The 21446-nt window shown below is 35.8% G+C and overlaps 5 long non-coding RNA genes across 6 annotated transcripts; 2 read left to right on the top strand and 3 right to left on the bottom strand.

The window, feature by feature from the left end:
- The first annotated feature begins 3714 nt into the window (after window positions 1–3714).
- Window positions 3715–4869, top strand: LOC144981365 (uncharacterized). Its single transcript, XR_013657326.1, has 2 exons — window positions 3715–3851; window positions 4599–4869. It is a non-coding gene; the product is annotated as an uncharacterized LOC144981365 (long non-coding RNA).
- An 8-nt stretch (window positions 4870–4877) lies between these two features.
- Window positions 4878–6117, bottom strand: LOC111947966 (uncharacterized). The gene is made up of 3 exons (XR_013657322.1): window positions 6014–6117; window positions 5295–5374; window positions 4878–5216 (listed from the first exon to the last, which is right to left on the bottom strand). It is a non-coding gene; the product is annotated as an uncharacterized LOC111947966 (long non-coding RNA).
- Window positions 6118–11222: 5105 nt separating this feature from the next.
- LOC144993989 (uncharacterized) lies at window positions 11223–14258 on the top strand. The gene is made up of 4 exons (XR_013657329.1): window positions 11223–11343; window positions 12142–12248; window positions 13413–13702; window positions 13818–14258. It is a non-coding gene; the product is annotated as an uncharacterized LOC144993989 (long non-coding RNA).
- Window positions 13383–14323, bottom strand: LOC144993986 (uncharacterized). 2 transcript variants are annotated; one of them, XR_013657324.1, is made up of 3 exons: window positions 14185–14323; window positions 13846–13936; window positions 13383–13595 (listed from the first exon to the last, which is right to left on the bottom strand). It is a non-coding gene; the product is annotated as an uncharacterized LOC144993986 (long non-coding RNA). The 2 variants fall into 2 exon arrangements; XR_013657323.1 differs by having other exon boundaries at window positions 13851–13936.
- Window positions 14324–14805: 482 nt separating this feature from the next.
- LOC144993988 (uncharacterized) lies at window positions 14806–20184 on the bottom strand. Its single transcript, XR_013657328.1, has 2 exons — window positions 19723–20184; window positions 14806–15335 (listed from the first exon to the last, which is right to left on the bottom strand). It is a non-coding gene; the product is annotated as an uncharacterized LOC144993988 (long non-coding RNA).
- Between the last annotated feature and the right edge of the window lie 1262 nt (window positions 20185–21446).

Raw genomic sequence — 21446 nt, 5'->3', positions numbered from 1 at the left:
GAGTAATATATCACCCACCAGACTCTGATTATGACATATTTAGAGACAAACTTGAAAACATTCTTCTCCACATAAACCTAACGAACATAAATTGTCTTATTATGGGTGATTTAAATATAGATATATCCAAGGACAATAAAACCAACAATGACTTTATTAATACTCTTTTCTCCTCATCCTTTTTCCCAAAAATCAATAAGTACACCAGAGTTGCGGAAAAAAAAAAGCAAATCCATTTTGGACAACATGATAACTAATACAGTAAATATTGAATATAAATCAGGGGTTGTATACTCAGACATTACAGACCATTATCCTATTGCATGCTATATGAAACTAAATAAAAAACCGTCAATCCCACGTACAAGGAGAAAAGTGAAAGTTGTAAACACCCAAACTTTAGCAAACCTAATCAGTCACCTTCAGACCAAAAGGTGGGACGCAGTATTCAACACCACAGATCCCGAATCTGCATATAATTCATTAATTGAAGAATTAACTGACTCAATTAGCATAACAATCCCAGAAAAAAAAAAATTAGACAAAAAGACATTTAAAGTAAAACCTTGGATAACCAAGGGAATACTAAATTCAATCAAACAAAAGAATAAATTGTACAAAAAGTATATAAAAAAACAAATTATTTAACTTACATAAAATATAAAAACAATCTAACAAAACTATTACAAATAAGCAAACAAAATCATTTTACTACACAACTGAAGGTTGCATCTGGAGATCGAAAAAAAAAAAAAGTCTTGGAGGGTGTTAAATGACATTCTCAGCCGCAGAACAAAAACTACAGTCATCCCTGATGCCTTAGAGCAGTGGTTCCCAAACTTTTTCTGCAGGGCCCCCCTTTCTAAAGATTAGAATATTTTCGAGCCCCCCCACACTGACACAAACATACAAATCCTTTGTTTCTAAACTCCACTGCGCCTTATAACATGTGGTTAATGAGAAATCTCTCTCTGAACGGTAGAATTCTGTTATCTGAAGCTGAAGGAATCTCTAGATCTGTCTATGTGTCTCTGTCTTTAGAAATGCCAAAACACATCTGTAACCTATTAAACAAAACATTATTTGATTTTGGAGGAAAAATGTCATTACTTAAGGAAAAATATTTGTGTAACAGCAGAAAACATTGGGGCATGGATGTATTAACCTTTGAAACTTTAAACAACTCTTTTAAAATAAAGTGGTTAAGTAATTTATTGAAAGGGGAAGACAATATCTGGAATGCATTTCCCAAATATATATTTGACACAATGGGAGGCATTCAATTCTTGCTAAAATGTAATTGTAAAAATGAAAAATTACCCACAAAACTTTCAAACTTTTACAATGAAGCCCTGCTGGCCTGGAAACTCCTTTATAAACATAATTTTTCTCCAACAACTTGTTTTATTTGGAATAACAGTAATGTACAATACTAGAATAAATCACTTTTTTCCCTAGATGGTATGATAATGATATTGTTTTAATCAGACAACTTTTCAATTCTCATGGACATCTTCTGACGAATGAAGAATTTCTTTTAAAATTCGGTATTACTGTTCCACCCAGAGAATATGCAATAGTGTTAGATGCCATTCCAACCAGTCTACTTCAACTGTTTAAAGGGATTTATAACATAAGTCAATTAAGAACCCAGACAATTTTTTTGGACAATGTGGATATGTGTGTTAATTCAGTTTCCAATAAACAAATAAGAAATCTTTTACAGACCACAACCTTACCTGCTGGGAGGTTTTACTGGGAATCCAAATTTGTGGACATAAAATGGGCTTATGCTTGGACTATTAGTAATAAATACTGTCTAAATAACAAAATAAAAGAGGTGTCCTTCAAAATATTGCATTGTATATATCCTACCAAAACTTTGAGTAGATTTGTTGTGGACATGGACCTGTTTTGTTCATTCTGTGGAACTCAGGAGGAAACTATTTATAATCTGTTTGTGGACTGCAGACATACTAATATGTTTTGGATTGAAGTGGGAAACTATATTGGAAATATAACTAAACTAACTGTTACATTTTTAGATAAAGACATTATTCTGGGTTACCTTAATGCAGTGCTTCTCAAATAGTGGGGCGCGCCCCCAGGGGGGGGCACGAAGCGATGCCAGGGGGGGCGCGCGGTGGTGGCGGTTTTAGGCACAGGTTTGTCCGGTGCGCAAATTTAACGTGGGGGCAGCGGTGACAGCGGCTCAGTGCTTGGAAAATAATCTGGTCCACTATTCGGTTCCTATTGTCTGTTCTGTCTGTCCGCGGCTGCGCGAGTGAGAACGAAAGGGGAGGGGTGGTGTGGGCCCTGTCTGCCAGGGGAATCGGGGCACGCGGACCACTGCTACCGCTGCCTGTTGCCCAAGATCACCGCTGCCCTTAGATTCCTAAGCTCATGCTAACAATGTCATTCTTTATGAACTATTGTAGACATTTTGATGACGTGTCTTTATTTTCCATCCATGTTTTCTTTGTCTGCCTGCGGTTTAGTTGGTTTCAGACAGACAGAAAGACAGCAGGTAATGTAGGAAAACAGCTGCACTTTTATGAGATCAGAAATAAACAATCCGTCATTTAGAAAAAAAAAATCAGCACGTTTTTACCTATTTCTTCAGACTAAAAACGTTAAATATATTGGTGCTGCTGTGTTAATGTTTCAGATCAATTTAGATTTAATATTATTTATTGATTGAATTATTTTTTTTCAGCATCAAATGGTTCAGTTGGTCAAAATGTTTCTAGTTTAAATAAGGAATGACAGATTTTTTTTTTATTTCAGGTACTTTCAGCTTCTTTTCTGTTTTAGACTAGAACAGGGTTTCTGTGGCTAAATAAAGTTAATATTTGTTGAAAGTGGATTTATTTTGCTTTTTTCTTTTGTTAGTGTTAAAAGATACAATTTTAGGTATACAAATTTTATAGATACTGACCTGATGTATTGTCACCGCGCGAGTGTGTCTGTGTGTGTGTGTGTGTGTGTGTGGGGGGGGGGGGGTCAGGGGGGGCGCGAAACATTTTCTTTTCCTAGGGGGGGCCTGGCAAAAAATAATTGAGAAGCACTGCCTTAATGTCAAAGTAGACAAAGATTGTATCTTCATTACACAATTGTTTTTATTATTGGCAAAATTCCATATCCATAAAGCCAAACGGTCAAACTCCAAACCTAAATTCCAGCAGTTTCTGAGTGAAATCAATCAGTACTGTACCATTATCAAACATCTGCAAAACCAAAAAGCAATCCAACTAATTTAATTTTTGAAAGATTTAAAATTTATTAAACCCCAAAGATTTTTGAAGGAATTATTCTTTTTTCTCTTATCTTGTATATGTATATGTATATAGTTTTTGTTTTATTTCCTATATTTTTCTGCAATATGTACACATTTCAATTCCCCCTGAGACATTCACATTGTTATTGTATTATTATGTAGAGTATTTTGACACCACTAAAGTATTGCGCATCAAAACAGTAAAACCGCGCATCAAAACCCCAAATCTGTGAATCAAAATGCATAAATTGAGAACCAAAACCCACAATTTGCAACCAAAGGCCTTTCCCCAAAGCACAATCCTATTTCTCAGCTGCCGATTTGTTTTCTCGCCATTCTGAAATCCTGTTTTTGAGTTGCAGTTTTATTTTGAAACTGTCTTTTTGAGTTGCGCTTTTATTTTTTGAGTTGCGCTTTTATTTTTTGCGGTTTTGATTCTAAAACCTGTCGACACGTAAAAACAGCGACATGTCAGTCAAGGGGAGGGGAGGCGGGACATCCCTGATATCCAGAAGCTCATTGGCTACCGAATAAGACCGAGTCTTACGTCAACAGACCAGTTTAGAATGTGCCGGTAAGTTTCTCATGTTTTTTCATATCTTTTACCATATTAAAAGATCAAAATTGTACTTTATTTAACCAGAGGACGCCAGCGCATTCAGATGAGGAGCTCCACCAGTAGCTGCTAGTGAAAAAAGATGTTAGAAAGTTAGATGTTGCATGAAAAACTACCACCATTGTTCTCCTGTGTTAGCATGCTAGCTAGCTCAATGCTAGCGGGGTATCCAGCTCTTCCCATGACTTTTGTGGATTAAACAAAGTACATTTTTTACCACAGTGTCAGGATCGGTCATGTAAACCTGGGAATAATTGCCCGTGGATTGTCACTAGGGTTAATCAAATAGTTTTTTAAGAAGTACATTCATGTATATATAAGGTTTTTCAATATTTCCTTAGGGATTACACAGATGGATTGAACAACAAAGCAACATATTGCTGCAAGAAAGTGTTACTTTCCTAGTTTGGGATCAAGTTAATCCCTATTTAAAATAAATAAATAAAAGAAACACAATTTTTATTTGAAGTACCAGAGCAAATTTCCCACAGGTGGGATCAATAAAGTTTTTCTGATTCTGAACTGTATTCCAAAATAATTTTCTCAACCTTAAAGATTGCAGGTTAACACAGGAAGTTACCTTTCACAATATGCAGCTACTGAGTAGCAATTAAGGTGTGTGTATGTGTGTGTATATATATATATAAATATATACACACACACACTCATTTTAACTGTCTTAAATACATTTTTCTTTGTGTGCAGGATGCTGTGGACATTGGACGACAGACTAACTTAAACCAGGCAGAGCAGGAAACTGTTGGAGTTGTTGTTCCCTCTGTGGCTTGTCCTCTCTCCTCTCAGACCTGTTCAACCCTTGTGGGACATCAGAAAACCATGGCCAAGACATTAACATTTATGTACTGATCTATGCATGTCATCACAGCAGGATGTAACAAAAACTAACAATGTGAACAGATCTCATCTGCCTTACAAAATACTGCCCCCCTTAAGAAAATAAATGGCTAATAATCAACACTGGTATTTTGTAAAGCTTCATTTTTTAATGTTTGACCATTGAATGTGTTTTGTACAAAAGACTGATGGTTTTGCAAAGATCTTTGAAACACAGAGTCAAGTGCATTAGATTCTGTGAAATTCTGAACCACAATTCAGAGAAATTAAAATAACTGTTTTTAAAACTCCTTAAAAGACTTGAGGTGGAAAAGTCACTGTTTTCGTACAGGCACTAAGAAATGGGAAGCAGACAGTGTGGTCGAAATGGACAACTATTTTAAAGGCTTCTCTTTCAGTTGACAGGAGATGTCTGTGAGCCTGCTGGACAGCCTTTGCATCACACTGGGACGTCTTTGGGGCCTGCATCTGGAAAGAAACAAAAACAGCAAAGTTAATTAACCAAAAAAAGAAGAGAAAAATTAAGATTACATTTTTTTTCATTACCTTAAAGAAGATGTAGACATCCACGTCGTAGCTGCCTCAGTATTCCTGCCTTTTTTGTTATGGTATGCATAACAACGGACCTTATAGAAAACAACAAACATTCAGCAATACACGACGCTGTCAATTTTAAAACCACCACCCAATTAAATATACTAATAATTCTATTGATGTCTAATACTGGAATAATTTAAAGTGGAATAAAACACGTTTTTGCTGGTCTGCTACAATTTACTCTGCTCTGGTTCACTCGAATACCGGACTTCTGCCAGTCTGCATAGTGCAGACGCATACATTTTGAATAATATGGCACAGCAATATTGTTTCTCTGTTCAATAATTCCCTCTGTCTGTAAACCCTGAAAAATATTGAGAAACCTTATAGGTTATAAACTATTTGATTAACCCTAGTGACAATCCACGGGCAATTATTCCCAGGTTTACATGACCGATCCTGACACTGTGGTAAAAAATGTACTTTGTTTAATCCACAAAAGTCATGGGAAGAGCTGGATACCCCGCTAGCATTGAGCTAGCTAGCATGCTAACACAGGAGAACAATGGTGGTAGTTTTTCATGCAACATCTAACTTTCTAACATCTTTTTTCACTAGCAGCTACTGGTGGAGCTCCTCATCTGAATGCGCTGGCGTCCTCTGGTTAAATAAAGTACAATTTTGATCTTTTAATATAGTAAAAGATATGAAAAACATGAGAAACTTACCGGCACATTCTAAACTGGTCTGTTGACGTAAGACTCGGTCTTATTCGGTAGCCAATGAGCTTCTGGATATCAGGGATGTCCCGCCTCCCCTCCCCTTGACTGACATGTCGCTGTTTTTACGTGTCGACAGGTTTTAGAATCAAAACCGCAAAAAATAAAAGCGCAACTCAAAAAATAAAAGCGCAACTCAAAAAGACAGTTTCAAAATAAAACTGCAACTCAAAAACAGGATTTCAGAATGGCGAGAAAACAAATCGGCAGCTGAGAAATAGGATTGTGCTTTGGGGAAAGGCCTTTGGTTGCAAATTGTGGGTTTTGGTTCTCAATTTATGCATTTTGATTCACAGATTTGGGGTTTTGATGCGCGGTTTTACTGTTTTGATGCGCAATACTTTAGTGGTGTCAAAATACTCTACATAATAATACAATAACAATGTGAATGTCTCAGGGGGAATTGAAATGTGTACATATTGCAGAAAAATATAGGAAATAAAACAAAAACTATATACATATACATATACAAGATAAGAGAAAAAAGAATAATTCCTTCAAAAATCTTTGGGGTTTAATAAATTTTAAATCTTTCAAAAATTAAATTAGTTGGATTGCTTTTTGGTTTTGCAGATGTTTGATAATGGTACAGTACTGATTGATTTCACTCAGAAACTGCTGGAATTTAGGTTTGGAGTTTGACCGTTTGGCTTTATGGATATGGAATTTTGCCAATAATAAAAACAATTGTGTAATGAAGATACAATCTTTGTCTACTTTGACATTAAGGCAGTGCTTCTCAATTATTTTTTGCCAGGCCCCCCCTAGGAAAAGAAAATGTTTCGCGCCCCCCCTGACCCCCCCCCCCCCCACACACACACACACACACACACAGACACACTCGCGCGGTGACAATACATCAGGTCAGTATCTATAAAATTTGTATACCTAAAATTGTATCTTTTAACACTAACAAAAGAAAAAAGCAAAATAAATCCACTTTCAACAAATATTAACTTTATTTAGCCACAGAAACCCTGTTCTAGTCTAAAACAGAAAAGAAGCTGAAAGTACCTGAAATAAAAAAAAAATCTGTCATTCCTTATTTAAACTAGAAACATTTTGACCAACTGAACCATTTGATGCTGAAAAAAAATAATTCAATCAATAAATAATATTAAATCTAAATTGATCTGAAACATTAACACAGCAGCACCAATATATTTAACGTTTTTAGTCTGAAGAAATAGGTAAAAACGTGCTGATTTTTTTTTTCTAAATGACGGATTGTTTATTTCTGATCTCATAAAAGTGCAGCTGTTTTCCTACATTACCTGCTGTCTTTCTGTCTGTCTGAAACCAACTAAACCACAGGCAGACAAAGAAAACATGGATGGAAAATAAAGACACGTCATCAAAATGTCTACAATAGTTCATAAAGAATGACATTGTTAGCATGAGCTTAGGAATCTAAGGGCAGCGGTGATCTTGGGCAACAGGCAGCGGTAGCAGTGGTCCGCGTGCCCCGATTCCCCTGGCAGACAGGGCCCACACCACCCCTCCCCTTTCGTTCTCACTCGCGCAGCCGCGGACAGACAGAACAGACAATAGGAACCGAATAGTGGACCAGATTATTTTCCAAGCACTGAGCCGCTGTCACCGCTGCCCCCACGTTAAATTTGCGCACCGGACAAACCTGTGCCTAAAACCGCCACCACCGCGCGCCCCCCCTGGCATCGCTTCGTGCCCCCCCCTGGGGGCGCGCCCCACTATTTGAGAAGCACTGCATTAAGGTAACCCAGAATAATGTCTTTATCTAAAAATGTAACAGTTAGTTTAGTTATATTTCCAATATAGTTTCCCACTTCAATCCAAAACATATTAGTATGTCTGCAGTCCACAAACAGATTATAAATAGTTTCCTCCTGAGTTCCACAGAATGAACAAAACAGGTCCATGTCCACAACAAATCTACTCAAAGTTTTGGTAGGATATATACAATGCAATATTTTGAAGGACACCTCTTTTATTTTGTTATTTAGACAGTATTTATTACTAATAGTCCAAGCATAAGCCCATTTTATGTCCACAAATTTGGATTCCCAGTAAAACCTCCCAGCAGGTAAGGTTGTGGTCTGTAAAAGATTTCTTATTTGTTTATTGGAAACTGAATTAACACACATATCCACATTGTCCAAAAAAATTGTCTGGGTTCTTAATTGACTTATGTTATAAATCCCTTTAAACAGTTGAAGTAGACTGGTTGGAATGGCATCTAACACTATTGCATATTCTCTGGGTGGAACAGTAATACCGAATTTTAAAAGAAATTCTTCATTCGTCAGAAGATGTCCATGAGAATTGAAAAGTTGTCTGATTAAAACAATATCATTATCATACCATCTAGGGAAAAAAGTGATTTATTCTAGTATTGTACATTACTGTTATTCCAAATAAAACAAGTTGTTGGAGAAAAATTATGTTTATAAAGGAGTTTCCAGGCCAGCAGGGCTTCATTGTAAAAGTTTGAAAGTTTTGTGGGTAATTTTTCATTTTTACAATTACATTTTAGCAAGAATTGAATGCCTCCCATTGTGTCAAATATATATTTGGGAAATGCATTCCAGATATTGTCTTCCCCTTTCAATAAATTACTTAACCACTTTATTTTAAAAGAGTTGTTTAAAGTTTCAAAGGTTAATACATCCATGCCCCAATGTTTTCTGCTGTTACACAAATATTTTTCCTTAAGTAATGACATTTTTCCTCCAAAATCAAATAATGTTTTGTTTAATAGGTTACAGATGTGTTTTGGCATTTCTAAAGACAGAGACACATAGACAGATCTAGAGATTCCTTCAGCTTCAGATAACAGAATTCTACCGTTCAGAGAGAGATTTCTCATTAACCACATGTTATAAGGCGCAGTGGAGTTTAGAAACAAAGGATTTGTATGTTTGTGTCAGTGTGGGGGGGCTCGAAAATATTCTAATCTTTAGAAAGGGGGGCCCTGCAGAAAAAGTTTGGGAACCACTGCTCTAAGGCATCAGGGATGACTGTAGTTTTTGTTCTGCGGCTGAGAATGTCATTTAACACCCTCCAAGACTTTTTTTTTTTTCGATCTCCAGATGCAACCTTCAGTTGTGTAGTAAAATGATTTTGTTTGCTTATTTGTAATAGTTTTGTTAGATTGTTTTTATATTTTATGTAAGTTAAATAATTTGTTTTTTTATATACTTTTTGTACAATTTATTCTTTTGTTTGATTGAATTTAGTATTCCCTTGGTTATCCAAGGTTTTACTTTAAATGTCTTTTTGTCTAATTTTTTTTTTTCTGGGATTGTTATGCTAATTGAGTCAGTTAATTCTTCAATTAATGAATTATATGCAGATTCGGGATCTGTGGTGTTGAATACTGCGTCCCACCTTTTGGTCTGAAGGTGACTGATTAGGTTTGCTAAAGTTTGGGTGTTTACAACTTTCACTTTTCTCCTTGTACGTGGGATTGACGGTTTTTTATTTAGTTTCATATAGCATGCAATAGGATAATGGTCTGTAATGTCTGAGTATACAACCCCTGATTTATATTCAATATTTACTGTATTAGTTATCATGTTGTCCAAAATGGATTTGCTTTTTTTTTTCCGCAACTCTGGTGTACTTATTGATTTTTGGGAAAAAGGATGAGGAGAAAAGAGTATTAATAAAGTCATTGTTGGTTTTATTGTCCTTGGATATATCTATATTTAAATCACCCATAATAAGACAATTTATGTTCGTTAGGTTTATGTGGAGAAGAATGTTTTCAAGTTTGTCTCTAAATATGTCATAATCAGAGTCTGGTGGGTGATATATTACTCCAATAACAATACTTTTTGCATTATTATGTTTTAGTTGTAGAAATATTGAGTCAGAAAAATGTCCAGATTGCAAGTAGAAGACTCTGTGAAGACACTTTCCCAAATTCCCGCAACAAACAAAAACATAGTAAACAAAAAATAAGTAAAAATTTAAGAAACATAAAGATTACCATAGTCATTAAAGTAAACTCAAGTCAAATTTCTCTCTCCCGAGGAGTGCAATTCATTCAATACCCTTAACAAAAATTAGTCATTCATTACTGCGACGTTTACTCACCAGATTATTATTGAGGTTGGAATAGAAGTACAGTACCTCATTTGTGGGCAATTTTTAGAAATAGTTCAGCCTCTTTCGAGTCTCTGAAAGTCTTTTCAGGTCCGTTGATTGTGAAGGACAGTGTTGCTGGATAAGCCATCTGGAAGCGTATATTCCTCTGGATGAGGTGCGCGCACACGGAGTTGAACGCTCTTCTGGCGATACGAACGCTTTGTGGAATGTCGGGAACGATCTGCAGGTATGAATCCTCATACACTATTTTCCCCCGTCGTTTTGCCTCTGTCAGAAACAATTATTTCATTTAAGGGAACCTGAACGAATGACACTTTGTTCATACATATAGCACTTTACAACTCCTTGAAGGTGCGAAAAGGGCTTTGCGATAAAATAAAGAGAAAATACATTGATTCTGTAGACAAGGCCTGAGGTCACCATCACGCCCCTCCTTAAAAAAAAAAAAACAGATCTAGCAAACACATTTAAGTAAAATCCACATCTACTTTAAGATAATGCAAAAGTTATATAAAAGTTTCAGCAGTTTCAATAAAAGTGTTCAGCGTAAACATAAACAAAATTATAAGCTAAATGGTAATAAAATGATTATCGGCCTTCAACACACACACATACATTCATACATACATACATACATACATAAAATGCTGGTCTATCCCTCCTGCACCTCTCCCGATCTGTATTTTTATTTATTTTTTAAATGTATTTTGGACTTAAACACTGTCCACATAACCTAACCTGACAGAATCAAATTTAAAAGGATTTATGCTAAAGGAACAAGCAAAAACGGGAATAGAAAAGCATGAAACCTAAAAAAACGTTAACCTTAATGTTTACACAGCCCTTAGGTGGATGCCTTCCGGTTCCAAGGTGGGTTCCTAACAACAAATCAACGAACCATCACATTTTGTCACTGATCAACTCAACAAGAAAACTTAATTGTCAGAGACTTTATCTACCAGGAGCTAAAAGGGATAAAAAAAAAAACTTCAACATCAGTCACCAGGTAATGTTTACACAGCCCTTAGGTGGATGCATTCCGTTTCAAGGTGGGTAGCTAACAACAAATCAACGAACCATCACATTTTGTCATTGATCAACTCGAGAACAAGAAAACTTAATTTTTCAGAGACTTTATCCACCAGGAGCTAAAAGGGATTAAAAAAAAAAACTTCAACATCAGTCACCAGGTAAGTTTGGAGGATGTTGGGGCTTTATTTTTACATTATCCAGCAGTTCTGTGCAGCTGCGCAATTAACTCACGTTATCGTTTTGTTTCATTGTTTTGGTAACACATATTTAGTGCGTTCTGCATTTTTCGGTTTATTACAGCATAAAAACTGCTGTTTATCTGTTATAGACAGTCAGGTAGTCTGAGTTTTACAACGAGTGTGTCAGGAAATAAAGGTTCTCATCTATAAATGACAAACAAAATAAATGTACTAATTTTAAAATTATGAACATACAAAATAATACAAAAAGAAGTGTATTAAAGGCTTATATTTCCACTTATTCTCAAATTAGTGTTCACATTTTATTATTTATAAATAGGTACATTTATTTCTCATTTATATTTTGCAGTTTTAGTTTACATAATGATGATGTTTTGCACAGTTCCATCTCAGCCGACAGTTTCTTCTGCTCTCAAAAAGTATTAAAAAGTATTGGAGTAATAAAAAAAAAACAGTGTCTGCATAATGAAATATGACCTTATGCAAATATACAATCAAACAATAAATCTCTCATAAATATATAAAAAGATCATGAAATTGTGAAAAACCTGCACACAGATTTTAAACGAGCCAATATATTATTATTCTGCTATAGATATTTTATTGGCTTTATCAGTGATTATTCTATAATAATAATTCTTGTTTTTTATCTGCAGAAGAAACTCCTGTCACCACATCTACTGTTGAAAGGGAAACATTTGACTGTTTTTCTTTTAACTGTTTGCTTTTATTGTAGCTCTGTATCTTATGTTCCAGAGGCTCCAAGAGAGGCGTGTATGGAAGAGAAGCAGGCTGGATCCAAAATTCGCCCAAACTTAAATCCAGTTGATCCAGCTGAATGACCAACCACACTCTCTGATCCAGTAAGAATGGATTTGGTGCAAAGAGGTCCTTTTCAGACCGATAAAGACTATGACTTTCCAAACTCACCCTCATTGAGCTGTTGTGTTCTTTATGTTGGATTGTTTTATTGTCATTTGATTTGCTATTAAGTTGCTGCTTTTACAGGGATTCAAAATAGGTTGGCAGTGGATTTTGTTGTGGAGAATGCTGTCACCTTGTGGATGAAATGTGCAAAAGCTGCAGGGCTGTTTTTTACACAATCACTTATAGCCACTGAAGAGATTGAATTATTTGAATTATCGGTTTTCTTTCGTCTTAATCACAAATGTAACTTTACCAAAAAGGTTGTATTTCTTTTCTGTTTTGGGCGAATAAATTGGCTCGTCCGCACTTACATTTAAGCTCAACTACAGACTAAACCTAGGCAGTCCTAATCCTCCCAGGAATTTTGGTCTTTGCAAAAAAACTTTTTTAATTCTGGGTGTTTTTTTATTCCAAATAAATGATGAGACAAGAGAATCGATTTTTTTTTAAAAACTTTTAATGAATTATAATAGGGATGCATTGGAAAAGGAATAAATATTTTGGCAATACGTTCATTCTAACTATATTTACACGACCAGCTAATGAGATGGGTACATTACCTAGACGCTTAAATTGTTTGTTGGTAAAGATTCAGAAAATTTTGTTTAAAAAGTCCAGATATATCTTTTGTTATGTTAATGCCAAGGTATCTGAAATTGTTCGAAACTGAAAATCTTATTCTGGGTTAATAAAAACAAGAAATCTAAAGCATACTTGGAATGTTCAACAGCAAAAAATATATATATATTAAAAGATTAGTATAGTATTAAAAACCTCCATAGATTTAAATCTGTGTGGGTTCTGAGGTGTCTGACATGACATGGCACAATGATAGAATAGCTAATTCTGATCCTTGAGTTAAAATGTATGTGTTTATGGTAAAGGAGCAACCATAAACTTCGGAACTTTTGATTTACGACCTTGCTCCTCAACCTTATTAGGAAGTCAGACTCCAGACAGAGGATTTAAATAAAGGCCTCCCCATTCTACTTCAGGCTTTCCCCAGGACAACAGATTGGAGCACAAGATGGAAGATCTTAGCATTATTCACGAAAGAAATTTAGACGGGACAACTTTTACCCCTTCATTTTTTTCTGCAGATCTTAAGGACCTCCAAGGTTTTGGTTCACCTGAACCTGGCTCAGGGAAGAGGTGTTTTTGCCTCTGTGGAGGACAATACCTGTGCTGTGAAGGCATCAATAGAAACCTAACCAGTTTCCAAGATGAAAAGATGATAGAAGATGTCACATCTTCAACTGAAGGCACTCCAACAGCAGACAAACCTGCGAAGATTGACAAAGCCGTGCAGACAGACAGTGATGAAAAATTCACTTTGAAGACAAAAAACCAGAGACCACTTTCAATAAACCATAACATGCAACCCAACCAGGTAATGTATTGTTTTGTTTTTTTTACTTTTCAAGCAATTTTGATTCATTATTCTTTAATGAATAATTAATGCAATTACACATGAAATTTCCCTAACGTCTTTATATCTTTTACAGATGGAAATCTATGGGGAACATGCGATACCTTACAGTCATGTTGGAGTCATTTATATCGGCAGTTCTTCTGATGAGGACGACGATGACATGAAGGAAGATGGCGCTGATGTGGACCGGACCTCCCCCCCAGAATGACATGTTATTTTCGTTACTTTTCAAGCCACATATAAGCTCTTTATAAAAGTAATAGCAATCATTAATTGTAATCAATATATGTAACCAACGTAGTTCGACACGTGTGCATCACATGAGAAAATGTAGAAAAATATTATATCATCATCTTTGAGTTGTCTTTACATTTTAAGAAATGTTTTAATCTCTATTTTTGATATATCTGGTAAGCCCACATATGACCGGGAAAACTCACCGTTTTGTAACAAAGCCATGTAAACACGTGAAGCTTGTAAACATTAAATCTCAAGGTTCCAAAAGTCCTGAAAAGCTGTGTCCGAATTCCCTCCCTAATTGATAACTATAACGGCATACAGTGCTGCACAATTTAGTGTTTATAGTTTTTAAAAGCAATTAAATGCGTGCGTTGTAGACCGCATAGCTTCTGATTTCCGGTTCCTGCAGCTTGACAAGAAAAACAGAATGGTGCAATACTGCCACCACCTGGTGTGGAGGTAACTGCTCCTGTCTTAAAACTGATTTTCCAAAAAGCGAGCTGAGACACAACTTTTTATTTTTTTTTAAAGCAAAAACAAACAACAAAAAAAGAAACCAAAAAATAAATAAAAGGTATTTAATAATAATCTAAAGTCTTACAGTTGCAACAGGTTTTTTTTTTAAAAAAAAAAAAGAAAGACATAAAACATAATCAAACGTCCCAGCTACCTGAAATTACACTTATCTTGTCTTTAACAATTAGTGCAGCCTTCTGTCTTACTGTTGATCTGTAATGTTGTTTTTTATTGTAAATGTTTGATGTTATTTGTGTTGTGATTAATCAGTTGTTACGCATACCAAAAAAGTAAATGAGGCACAATTTTGACCAAAATTGTTTTATTTGTTCATCTAATTTTTGTGTGAAGTCAAAGTCACATTTCAACAGAAAAATATTAAGAATATAACAATTATATTTAATTAGATTTTAAGAATATGTGGGAACACTAAATTTTTCCATACTATTTGCACATTATACATTATTTACATACCAAACATTAATTCACTCTTCAAAACAAAAAAGTCCTTGACAATTTGCCAAAACACGGCAGTTAAGCCAGATCTGATTCACACTGCCCATCAGTGTGAGCGGCACGAGAGAGTCCCTGATGTGAAAGGACTTTATCCTACAGATCACTCTTTCCACCATAATTCTGAGGCGGGGCATGACTGCGTTTGTTCCGTTTCCTCCTTGCTGATGGAGCTGAACGCTTAAAAGGTGGCATGATGAGCTTAGATCCAATGTCAGTAATGAGGTCTTGAACGAGGAACTCTTTGTCCGCCATGACATCGACTCCTGGCTCCAGCAAAGGAACTTGGCTTCTAAGTCATGGAAAGCCTCATCCAGAGCACCTGTGAAGATAAAGAAATTAAAAATCAGTATTAAAACATTTGCTACCTTTCACCACAACACAGTAATCATGATTTGAAAAGTATGTTAAGTATTTAATTACAAAAAGGTTTCATTTATTTTTGTTAAAGAAAATACAAAATGACAAAATACTCTAAATTAATTAAATACATGTAATTAAAATAGGTGAGAGCATGAACAGCTTTTATTATCAGTGATGAAAGTCAGGCAAGGAAAAAATCCCTGAACTTTTCTTTGAGCGATATGGCGGGCACAGAGCGAAATTTTGGAAAAATACGTGGTCTTAGATGCATTCTGGTGCATTCTGGCAGCTAGTTATTCACTTCTTTATCAAGAAACTAAGACTAATTGGAGCATCATGATTTGTCATTCAAACCCCTAGTTTGACTCTCCATTAAGGACTTGCTGGTCCTAAAAAAGAATTTGGAAAATTGCTCAAAGTAACACAATCCTACAATCTACGCTTTTCCTTAAAGCTGCAAAACATACAATTGCTAAAATATAGTAACATCAAAGCCCCAAATGGCAAAAAGAACACCAGTAACTATGATATTCTATGAAAATACCTCAGTTATTTATACATTATTTCTGCTTTAGAAATGACTGATGTACAACATCCACTTGCACTGTTTTCTCAAACTATAATTACATCAAAATATGGGATCTGCTTTAAACTATAATTCTATAACATAATACATCAATTCTTTAACACCAATACTAAGTAATCTGGGAAATATCAAAACAAACATACAAACTAAACTAAACATTGTAAACATTATTTTTTAAGGGAGTGCGGGTCCAAACCATCAAATACTTATAATTAATGTTAACTATACTGAACTAAATCATGGTAATTAGGAAATACAAATAAATTAGGTAGAGAAATGTATTCAAAATAAAAACTGAAACTCAAAACTAAAATTGAAATTATTTCAAAATGTGGTTTTGAGATTATTTTACACAAAAAAGTATTTGACCTACACTACCTTAAAAATCTTTTTTTTTTCCAGCCAAGACCACTTCAATTTGTTTTTTATCGTCTTCTCACAACTGAGGTCGTGACCACGCTCAATAATGACGATGCCTGCCATTATTTTAACACAAATTTGATCGCAAACTCTTCAGATGTGTTTGTGAAAGTTTAGCGTGGGTCCGCCAGTTTTGGTCTCTAGGGAAGCAAGTCACGCTTGACATGTACCGTAGAAAAGCTGAGGGAGCCTTTATAAGAAGCAGGAGGAGATGGATGGAGGAAGGAGAGCAGAATACTGCATATTTCTTTCGCCTTGAAAGACAAAATGCTAAAAATAATTCAATACAAAAATTAAATATTGATGGGAATGTTACAGATAATCCTAAAAAAATAGCCAATTACTGCTCTGACTTCTACACTAAACTTTATGAATCTAAATATTGTGAAGAAACTTCTAATCTCTTCTTACAATCTCTCACAGACACCAAGGTAATTGAGTCTGATTTGAAGGAATTCTGTGATAAACCACTATTGCTACATGAAGTTATATCAGCTATTGAACACCTCAAATTAAATAAATCTCCAGGCACAGACGGCTTAACCTCTGAATTCTATAAAACATTCTCCCAACAACTTTCTCCTTTCCTCCACCATTTATTCCTGGAGAGCTTGAACAACAACTTCCTTCCTCCTACTTCAACCCAGGGCCTTATAACATTAATACCCAAACCTAAAAAGGATTTACTCCTCATTGACAATTGGCGTCCAATCTGCCTGCTTAACAATGATTATAAAATACTTGCCTTAATCTTCGCTGAAAGGTTAAAAAAGGTTTTGGATAATATAATAGATGAGACTCAGTCTGGCTTCATGACAAATAGACACATATCAAATAATATCAGATTAGTACTTGATTTAATTGATTATTCAGATTATTGTCCCGACGAAAGCTTTATCCTTTTTCTCGATTTTTACAAAGCCTTTGACACAATTGAACACAACTTCATCCTCCATGCGATAGAAAAATTTGGTGTTGGTCCATTCTTTAGAGGAGCTGTTAAAACCATGTATGCAGGAGGAAATTGTTCTATCAAACTTCATGCTGGGACTTCTCCTCGATTTTTATTAAAAAGAGGAGTCAGGCAGGGATGCCCTATTTCCCCTTATTTATTCCTCCTCTGCACCCAGCTCCTCACTGACTCTATAAAACTCAGCTCACTAAAAGGTATTTCAATAGCAGACCACACAGTCACTATCAGCCAACTAGCTGATGATACCACCCTCTTTCTAAAAGATCATTCTCAGGTACCGTTAGCCATTAATCTGATTAATAATTTTTCCGTTGCATCTGGACTCTGTTTAAACATAAAAAAATGTGAATTGTTTGCTCTTAAACACTGCGACGTCCTCTCTATCTGTAATATTCCAGTGAAAGAGTCCATTACCTACCTAGGAATTACTTTCTCTAAAGATAAAAAAGCCAGATGCCAATTAAATTTTGACCCAATTATTAATAAAACACAGACAAAGCTGAACCAGTGGCTCCAGAGAGATTTATCATTGAGAGGCAGAGTTTTGCTAACTAAAGCTGAGGGAATTTCTCGCCTAACGTACGCAGCTTTATCCCTCAATGTTGACAAAAAAGTCCTGAAAACCATTGACAAAATTCTATTTAACTTTATTTGGAGGAACAAAAATCATTACATTAAAAAAACTGTTGTAATGAACACTTATGATAAGGGTGGTCTTAACTTTCTAGACTTTTGCACATTAAATAATACATTTAAAATTAATTGGCTAAGATATTTTATGAAGAATCCAACTTCAATCTGGAATTTATACCAAATTACATTTTCTCCAAATTAGGAGGCATAAACTTTCTTTTATTCTGTAACTATAATGTACAAAAGATCCCAATTAAGCTTTCTTCCTTCCATAAACAAATGTTACTGTCCTGGTCACTCATCTACAAACACAATTTTTCTCCTCACAGATACTACATATGGAACAATAAAGACATTACTTATAGACATAAATCTTTATTTTATCCATCTTGGTTTAATCAAAACATCCTTTTGGTTCATCAGCTGTTTAATTCAAACGGAGCTTTAATGTCACATGAAGAATTCTGCTTCAAATACTCCATCAAAATACCAAAAACCGAATTTAACTTTGTTTTGAAAGCAATTCCTAAATGTATTATTACATTATTCAAAAGTTCATCATTACAAAGTCCAACTTTATTGCCAATTGATCCGACTAAAATAGAAATAGGCCAAATTTGTTTTTCTTCTTCACGTAACACAAATCGCCGTATACGCTCACTCTTCCAGAAGGATGTTGTCTCCATTCCTTACGTAGTTTCTTTTTGGAATAATTTAGTTTATCATTTAGAATGGAAAAAGATTTGGAATTTACCAGCAAAATACTTTTTAACCAATAAAGTGAAAGAAATCTCATTCAAACTAATCCATAAATTCTATCCAACCAAACTATATCTACAAAGGTTCAAGGAAGATATTGATGTTACTTGCTCTTTTTGTCAAGAATACCCTGAAGATACTGTACATTTATTTTGGTCATGTCCCTTTTCCACCACTCTCTGGTCTGAAGTTTGTCATTTCATTTCTGCCCACATTGACCCTGACTTCCGCCTGTACTTAGAAAATATTATGTTTGGCATCACCCACTGTCCATCTCATAAAAAAGAACAGTTGTACCTCATTAACCTTTTGTTGTTTTATGCAAATGGCACATTCATAAATCAAAAGTAACGAATCATACCCCTCATTTCTCAGTCTTTATTAATGAGTTCAAACAATACATTAAGACAATAAGAAACTCTGATAATAAGAACGCCATCAAAACATTAGATCTGTGTATTAGTTTCAATCTTTATGCATAAAATGTATAAACCCCCTGGCTTGTTTCTTCGTTGTTCAATGTTCAACATTATTTTGTATTGATTTTTTACATTCAATAAAGTTTGAAAAAAAAAAAGCAAGTCACGCTGACCACGTGGTGCAGACAGAGCCAATCAGACCCGTCGACGCATCCGAAAGCAACTAAAACGTCCCGTCATTGGTCAATTAGGCCGGGAAGACGAAAGATGGCCACGACCATTGAGGAAGCGATCTGCGGAGAAATATAGAAAATAAAGCTAAAATTAGCTGATTTCAGACCATTTTCTAATCCGGAAAGCGATTTGTCCGTAGAGATCAGGTCTTTATTTCCCGGAAAGTACGTTCGGTTTGCTCAAAAACCCGGATTTCCGGGAATTCCCGGAAGACTTTCATCACTGATTATAAACATTAATTTGTTCAGGTAGAAATGCATTTATCCAATAACGGTACACATAGTTGACTAACGTTAACCAAACACATTATGAACAACCTTACCTGCAGGTGGGTGTGTCACGTAGTCCTGATCCATTTACTGCCTTAGCTTAGCCACCATGTTGCTATCTTCACAGCATAGCTGCATAGCCCGATGTTTGAGGTTCTGTCATATAATGACTCCATTCTCAAAGGAGCAGTAAAGTTTTTCCAAGGGAAAAGGCTCGGGACAACACCACTCTTCGGGCGACGAACGACGCAGCCGCACCACAATCCGGAGCGAAATTGCCGGCAGCAGAGCAGAGGGTGCCACCTGTGTTTACATTAAACTATGCCCTTCCTCTCTTCGGATCGCCTATATCATTTGGGTTTGAGGTTTGGATCCACAGGAAAATAATGAAATGAAAAGTAGGGCTGTTTTTGGTTGGAAGACGAACAGCCTGGAACACCACAGAAACTGCAATTCTTCCACTCTGCCATTCTTCATATGTGTCGCTATGCTAACAGGAAGTTGTTTTACGTTCCTGCAGCTTGACAAGAAAAACAGAATGGTGTAATACTGCCACCACCTGGTGTGGAGGTATTGCAGCAACTGCTCCTGTATTAAAACTGATTTTCCAAAAAGCGAGCTGAGACACAACTTTTTATTTTTTGAAAGCAAAAACAAACAACAAAAAAAGAAACCAAAAAATAAATAAAAGGTATTTAATAATAATCTAAAGTCTTACAGTTGCAACAGGTTTTTTTTTTAAAAAAAAAGAAAGACATAAAACATAATCAAACGTCCCAGCTAAAAAGAAAAAGTCGCTGTAAAGTTTACTTACCTTGACTCATGCCTTGCTGGAGTGAAAAATGGTTGAAAGAAAAAAAAAACAACAAGAAAAAAAAACACATCAACTCCATCATTGTTTTATTGAGTTTCACAGGCAAGCTTACTGTAACACAAGCAACCGTGAAAAGACAAAAGCATTTTTTTTTTACAAAAACAACAATATTTCACACACTCAAAGCGTCACAGGAACAGGCTGGACTGCGAATAGTAGTCGCAAACTCCACAGCGCGAGGGGTATGAAAATAAATAAATAAATAGATTGATGCCCCCCCCAATCCCCTCCACCCTCTGGGGGATCATGCAGACCCCAAAGCACATGCCCACCTGAGCGAGTGGGAGGGGTAAGGAAAATGAAGATAGGAAAATAAAAAAGCATAGCCTCGTGGGGTCATTTGCACTCCCTAAAACAGCGGAGTGAACGCTTTTTTTTTTTAATAATACGGGTTCGAATGCACGCGAAAGCACAGCGCGAGGGGTATGAAAATAAATTTTTTAAAAAAAATTGATCCCCCCCCCTTCCCCCTGGTGGTCGTGCAGTGTAAGGAAAATGAAGATAGGAAAATAAAAAAGCATAGTCTCGTGGGGTCATTTGCACTCCCTAAAACAGCGGAGTGAACGCTTTTGTTTTTGGAGAAAAAAAACAATATAGTATTGTCTCTTGGGGTGATTTGCACTCCGTAAAACAGCGGAATGAACGCTTTTTTTTTTTAATAATACGGGGTCGAATGCACGCCAAAGCACAGCGCGAGAGGTATGAAAATAAATAAATAGATTGATGCCCCCCTTCTCCCCCCCTCCACCCCCTGGTGGTCGTGGGGTGTAAGGACAATGAAGAAAACAAATACGGGGTCAAATGCACCCAAAAGACAGCGCGAGAGGTATGAAAATAAATAAATAAATTGATGCCCCCCTTCTCCCCCCCCCCCTCCACCCCCTGGTGGTCGTGGGGTGTAAG

This window comes from Oryzias latipes, chromosome 7, assembly GCF_053564925.1.
Source record: "Oryzias latipes strain Hd-rR chromosome 7, Olatipes_Hd-rR_3.1".
NCBI classification, from domain to species: Eukaryota; Metazoa; Chordata; class Actinopteri; order Beloniformes; family Adrianichthyidae; genus Oryzias; species Oryzias latipes.
Note: the sequence above shows the minus strand (reverse complement) of the source record. Positions and strands in the feature narration are given on the sequence as shown.